The following is a 6000-nucleotide window of genomic DNA, read 5'->3' on the forward strand; positions in this document are numbered from 1 at the left end:
TCTTTTTGATTCATTTTGTGTGCAGATATAGCTAACCCAGAATTTAGCTAACAATACCTCAATACACCTTGTTTATTTATGTGTATTGTTTTCTTAGAATTTGGCTGATAGACATGACATAGCTTAGATGATTCTATTTATGATTGTTTTTCTTCATTCTCATGATTGCTTATTTACTTTGATACTTCTTGCTTACGTAAGAAGTAGTAGTGGGGTGGTATCGCTCGTGTTGCGAGCATATGTGCCAGTAATAGTGGATGAAGCCTTGTGCTAACCAACTAGAACTATTAGAACCTTGGATGATTTGTCGATTGGTGGAGTTTTTGAAAGCTATAGTTGTAGTGATTGAATCCAAGAGGTTATGTGTTGAGCATTAAAGCTTTGAGCATTCTTGATGAAAGGTCAAAGTGTTGGTGATTTCCTCAAGTTTTGATACTTGCATATTTAGGGGTCAATGTGTGAGTTGTTTTGGTTTAGAATTGTAGTGAAAAACTTGGATATGAGTTTAAGGTGGAAAGAAGTGAGTTTGGAATGGTTGAGGTATTTTGTAGGATGTTAGTACACTATTGCTGTATGGTGTAGGGGATATTTTCGTTGCAGTTTTGCTGTGCCAGAATCAGTACCGTATTAACATATTTAGATTTTATAGTCTTCACAAAAGTTGTAGCCTTGGACGTTATCTTTCCAATGGAACTGGAATAAGGTAAAACGGAGGTCTAGAACTCCAGTTATAGCTACTTTGGTGATCAAAGGTCTAGTTGTAAGTGTCAAATATATCTGTTGTGGTTTTTGAATTTTTTTAGCTAAGAAGAGGATCTTTTTAGAATCTCCTGTCTTCATAAGAGTTGAAGCTTATTCTCTTAGCTTTCTTTTGAGATAGGTTTGAGATCATTTGAATGAGTATAACTCTCTAGGTATCATTTTCCTTGACAATTATTGATGGGATATGTATGCTATCATGATGTTTTTGAGTTATTAGGCAATGCAAGGATAAAAATGATTTTGTTATGATGTTCTGAGGTGTTGTCATGTGGATTGAAAGGTTTTTCAAGGTTGTATGATGCTATGTGGTAAAGTTAAGTTCATGCACATGCTATATGGTGTAAAATAGTGATAGATTCATATATATGCTTGGGAAGGATATATATGAAAGTTTAAATAGGTATTCTAATATGATTTGATATGCATGTATGTGGATATGAGGATAGATGACCTTATGGATTAATTAGTGAATGGTTGTGTGTTTAGTGATATTGACCTTAGGATGTGATATCATCATATTAGAGTTAATTGTGAAGATATATCCAAGATAAATTTAGGCTAAATTATCTAAGTATGATTTTTGATTGTATGAGGTGAGTGTTCTAGGCCCTGTAATTTCTTGCGGAGATATAACGTAGATCTACCTAAGGTAGAAGTTGTGCTTAAGTGGGAGATACCAAAAGCCAATTAGTGTTGTTAGGAGTTTTATTGGGATAGTTTATAGGAAATTTATTGAGTAAATTTTTAAGATAGCGGTTCACGGTTTAGGCTGCTCTCGTTTCTCTCGTCGCTACTACGGGAATCGCTGTTGCTTTCTTTTCCTCTGGTTATTAAGATGTTTCAGTTCACCAGGTTGTCTCTTGCTTACCCATGGATTCAGCAGTAGTTCGAAAGGTTAATCTATATCGGGAATTCCTGGACCTATGCTTATTTTCAACTCCCCAAAGCATTTCGTCGCTTACTTCTCTGGGTTGCTTACTATTACTTTTGACTGGATTGACTAGGAAAGAGTTGCCTTTATATGGGATAACAAATGTGAGAGTAGTTTTCAAACTCTTAAGAAAAGATTGACTAGTGTTAATACTACCAGATTTTAGTAAGTATTTTGTGGTATATAGTGATGCTTCTAAGACGGGTTTGGGTGGAGTGTTGATGCAAGAAGGAAAGGTAGTAGCATATGTTTCTAGGAATTGAAAATTTATGAGGGGAATTACCCTAGCCATGACCTTGGGTTAGCGGTTGTAATATTTATTCTAAGAGTTGGAGACGCTACCTATATGATTCTAAGCTTGAGGTATTTAGTGTGATCATAAGATGCTTAAATATCTTTTGACTGAAGAGTTAATTATGAGAAAAAAGAGATGGTTTTAATTTCAGGAGGACTAAGATTTCAAACTTAGTTGTTATTTGAGTAAAGCCATTATGGTGACCGATGTTTTGAGTAGGAAACCTCTACATTTATCTTCTCTTATGATTATAGATGAATTGTTTTGGCTCAAATTAGAGATTTAAGTTTGGCTTATAAGGTTACCCTTAGTAGTGTGAAACTAAGTATGACTTAAGTAACGAATAGATTGTTGAAGGAAATTGGAGAAGCATAATTAATTGATTCATTTTGGTGACAAGATAAGAGGTTATAGGATAAGGTGATGGATAAGAGTTTGACTTGGGTGTAGATGGAGTGGTGAAATTAGAGATATGATATATATACCTAGTGAACTTACGCTTAGGTGCTGGATCTTTAGAGATGATCATAGAAGTAAAACCAATATTGTGGCAGATGCCTTGATTATGATGACCTCTAATATATCATTTTTGATGATTTAAGGGTTGAATTTGATTCAAGAATTTAGAGACTTATGCTTGGTGTGTGAGATTATCCCTAGGAGCATTGAATTGATTATGTTGAAAGTGACTAGTGAATTAATGGATGAGATTAGTGAAGCCTGGGAGTCAGATCCTTTCTTAGTGAACCAAGTGGAGAGGATTGGTAAGGGTATATATAGCCCTTTTTGAGTGGAAGTTGATGGCGTTTTGTGGTTTCAAGATAGAATCTATGTGCCTAATAATCCCGAATTAATGAAGATGATCTTTGAAGAAGGCAATAAGAGTACTCTTAGTATTCACTTAGGAGCTATTAAGATAGATTAGGACCTTAGGATATGAGAGTGGCGTAGAGGAAGCGTGGCGGTCTAAGGTGAAGAGAGGAGTAGAGGAAGTTGTGGACTCGTGTGTAGTATTCCAAAAGTCTAAGGTGGAACATTAGAAAGCAAGATGCGAGGGGTCTACCATTGCAAAAAAATTTCGGGACGAAATTTCATAAAAGAGGGGAGAATTGTAACAACCCAATTTTCACTAGGTCAAGAGCCCAATTAAGGTGGTTTAGTAGCCTAGAACGGGCCGTTCCAAAATTGAAACGGGCCGTTCCAAATTACTAAATAGACCTACTTTTGGTAGCCTGGAACGGGCCGTTCCAAACCATTGAATTTACCTACAATTCTTAGTTGAGAAAGGGTCGTTCCAGAGGTGAGAACGGGCCGTTCCAAAATATGACCGTTGTGAGTATTAAATGCACCCTAGAATGGGTCGTTCTGGTTTGAGAACGGGCCGTTATGGATATGATTTTTAGTCGTGACTTAAGGGTCCAGAATGAGCCGTTCTAGATTTGGAACAGGCCGTTCCGGTGAAGCCTGATGCCTATAAATTGAGCTCTCTGCCACTCCCAAAAATCACACTTCTCATTTTCTGATTTCTTTTCTTCTACTCTCTCTTCTTTCCCTCTACTTTCTACTTCAGACCGAGGGGATCCTAGCGAGGGAGACCAATCAGATCTTGTGTGGGTTCAACTTCTACATATCAAGGTACGGGGAAAAGAGGATTATTTATATGTAGAGTTACATGAGGGAATTAGGTGAGTAATTTTATAATTATTTATGTTTGGAGAATTATTGGTCTTATGTGATTCTGTATATATTTAGGACTACGAATATATGATTTATTTGTAAAAATGATGCTCTAGGAGAGAGAACGAAATTATAGAAAAGTGTCTGTAAGTTAGTTTTGGAAAAATTCGATTATTTCTGTTTGAGGAATTAATGATACCATTAGATTCTGTATGTGTTGAGGATTAGAAATATATATTTAATTTATAAGAATGATGATTTGGGAGAGAGAACGAAATTGTAGAAAATTGTTTGTGAGCTAGGTTTTGGAATAATTGGGGGTTTTACCGTTTATGTTAAAATTATATTAAATTGATAATTCTATTGATTATTTTTTATTAATTTATGAATGTTATTATTATATTAATTGATAAGAATTGATGATCTAGATGTGAATTGCTTGAGGGGTGTGTAAACCCTTATTTTGTTGGACTTATTTGTTGTGTATGTGATATGAAATTGTGTATGTGATATGGAATTGAACTATGAGATGAGATGTTGTGTGGAATATGAATGAGATGTGATTGTGGTTCCTCATACTAATGACCAAGGATGAGACGAACCTTGAGTAGTGATGCTTCAAGGACGAGCGTGCCCCTAGCATGGTGTGGGATGAGTGAGGCAATTAACATGCATCACTTATGTCACATATGGCAGCCCTGGCATAGGGTTAATTGCAAGAGATTGTGTAGATTGTAATGTGATTGTGGTTCCTCACACTAATGACCAGGGATGAGACGAACCTTGAGTAAGTGATGCTATAAGGACGAGCGTGCCCCTGGCATGGTGTTGGATGAGTGAGGAAATTAACCCGTATCACTTGTGTCAGATGTGGCGTGGCCTTGACATAGTGTTAATTGTAAGATTTGTGTGGATTGTGATGGATTGGTGTAATTGTGAATTGAGATTTGAAGATGAATGATTGATAGAATGATGATATATCTATAAAAATGCTTGTAAATAACATTCCAAGTTATGATGAGATGATGTTGTGGATTTCCTTGTATGCTTTATATATAAATGTTTTCTTTTCTCACTGTATAATTTGTGGATATTTTACGTGAGGAAGATCCGGCTTTGAGTGACATCTAGAATGTCAACCGTTGAGTTGTGGGTGTGCTCTGATATTGTGACATCGGGGCAGAAAATTCTAGGATAAATTTTTATATGTATTTAGAGTTATAACTTCTCTTTTGAAAGCAATTTATAAACTCTCAAGTTTTACTTTCAACATTTCATTTTTAATTATTTTGGTTATTTATGAAGGTTTTATGTGAACCCTTTTACCAACGTTGAATATTTTATTCTTTAGTTTATTTATAAGATTTATTTATATATATGTTGAGGGTAGTAAGGGTGTCACAAAATTAATTTTTCGTTAGAATTAGATTAAATAATATCATTATATTTATTAACAGGGACGCATTTATGTGTAACATAGTAGGGACACTTGTCCCCACTTCCATTTTACAATTTTACTTAACATACATACTTTTTTTTATTCAAAAGTTACTATATTTTAAAAAATAAATTTATATTCTAATAAAAAAATTATATATGTTTAAATTATCGTATGTATAAAATTTAAGTTTAGAGGAATGTCTATTTATTTGATGTTTTTTAAATTTTCAAAGGAGATCAATTCTTATATGTGATAAAGAATACTCTTTGATAATGAACCAATTTTTTTTTTTGAAGTTTAAGTAAAATACACACACACACACACACATATATATATTAATGCTCATATATATAATGTAATATATTAAAAAAATTTAATTTTTGATAAAATAAAATTTGTAACATGTATATTCACCTCTTGTGCTTTCTATTTATCGTATACAATGATTAAAAATGTAACGACTCATCATGGTCCCTACACTTAGAGGAATCATGCTAACAATACTAATCATATAAGACAAAATACTAAGCTGGAAAGCAAAATATACACATAAAGAAAGTAATAAAAGAAATTAAATATTTATATACTAAATATAGTACTATGTATATATAATTGTCTAAAATAATACTACCCTAGTGTTGGTCAAGCACAGACAAAATAGTTACCCAAAATGGTAACTTTGACACGAGAAGGAAACTCCACGTCTTGCAGCAGTCACAACAACCCTCTCCAACCTAACCCTGACTTGCTCCCATACATAGTATGATCATCGCACTCCATCCACATGGAAACAAAAGGGTAAGCTAGAGTTCAATAAATAACCATACAAGTATAGGATGATAATCTATACTGCACAAATATCCAATCATATCCCAAGGGTTTCCCCCTCAATCA

This window comes from Cajanus cajan, chromosome 2 (genome assembly GCF_000230855.2).
Source record: "Cajanus cajan strain Asha chromosome 2, NIPB_CcT2T_4, whole genome shotgun sequence".
Lineage (NCBI taxonomy): Eukaryota > Viridiplantae > Streptophyta > Magnoliopsida > Fabales > Fabaceae > Cajanus > Cajanus cajan.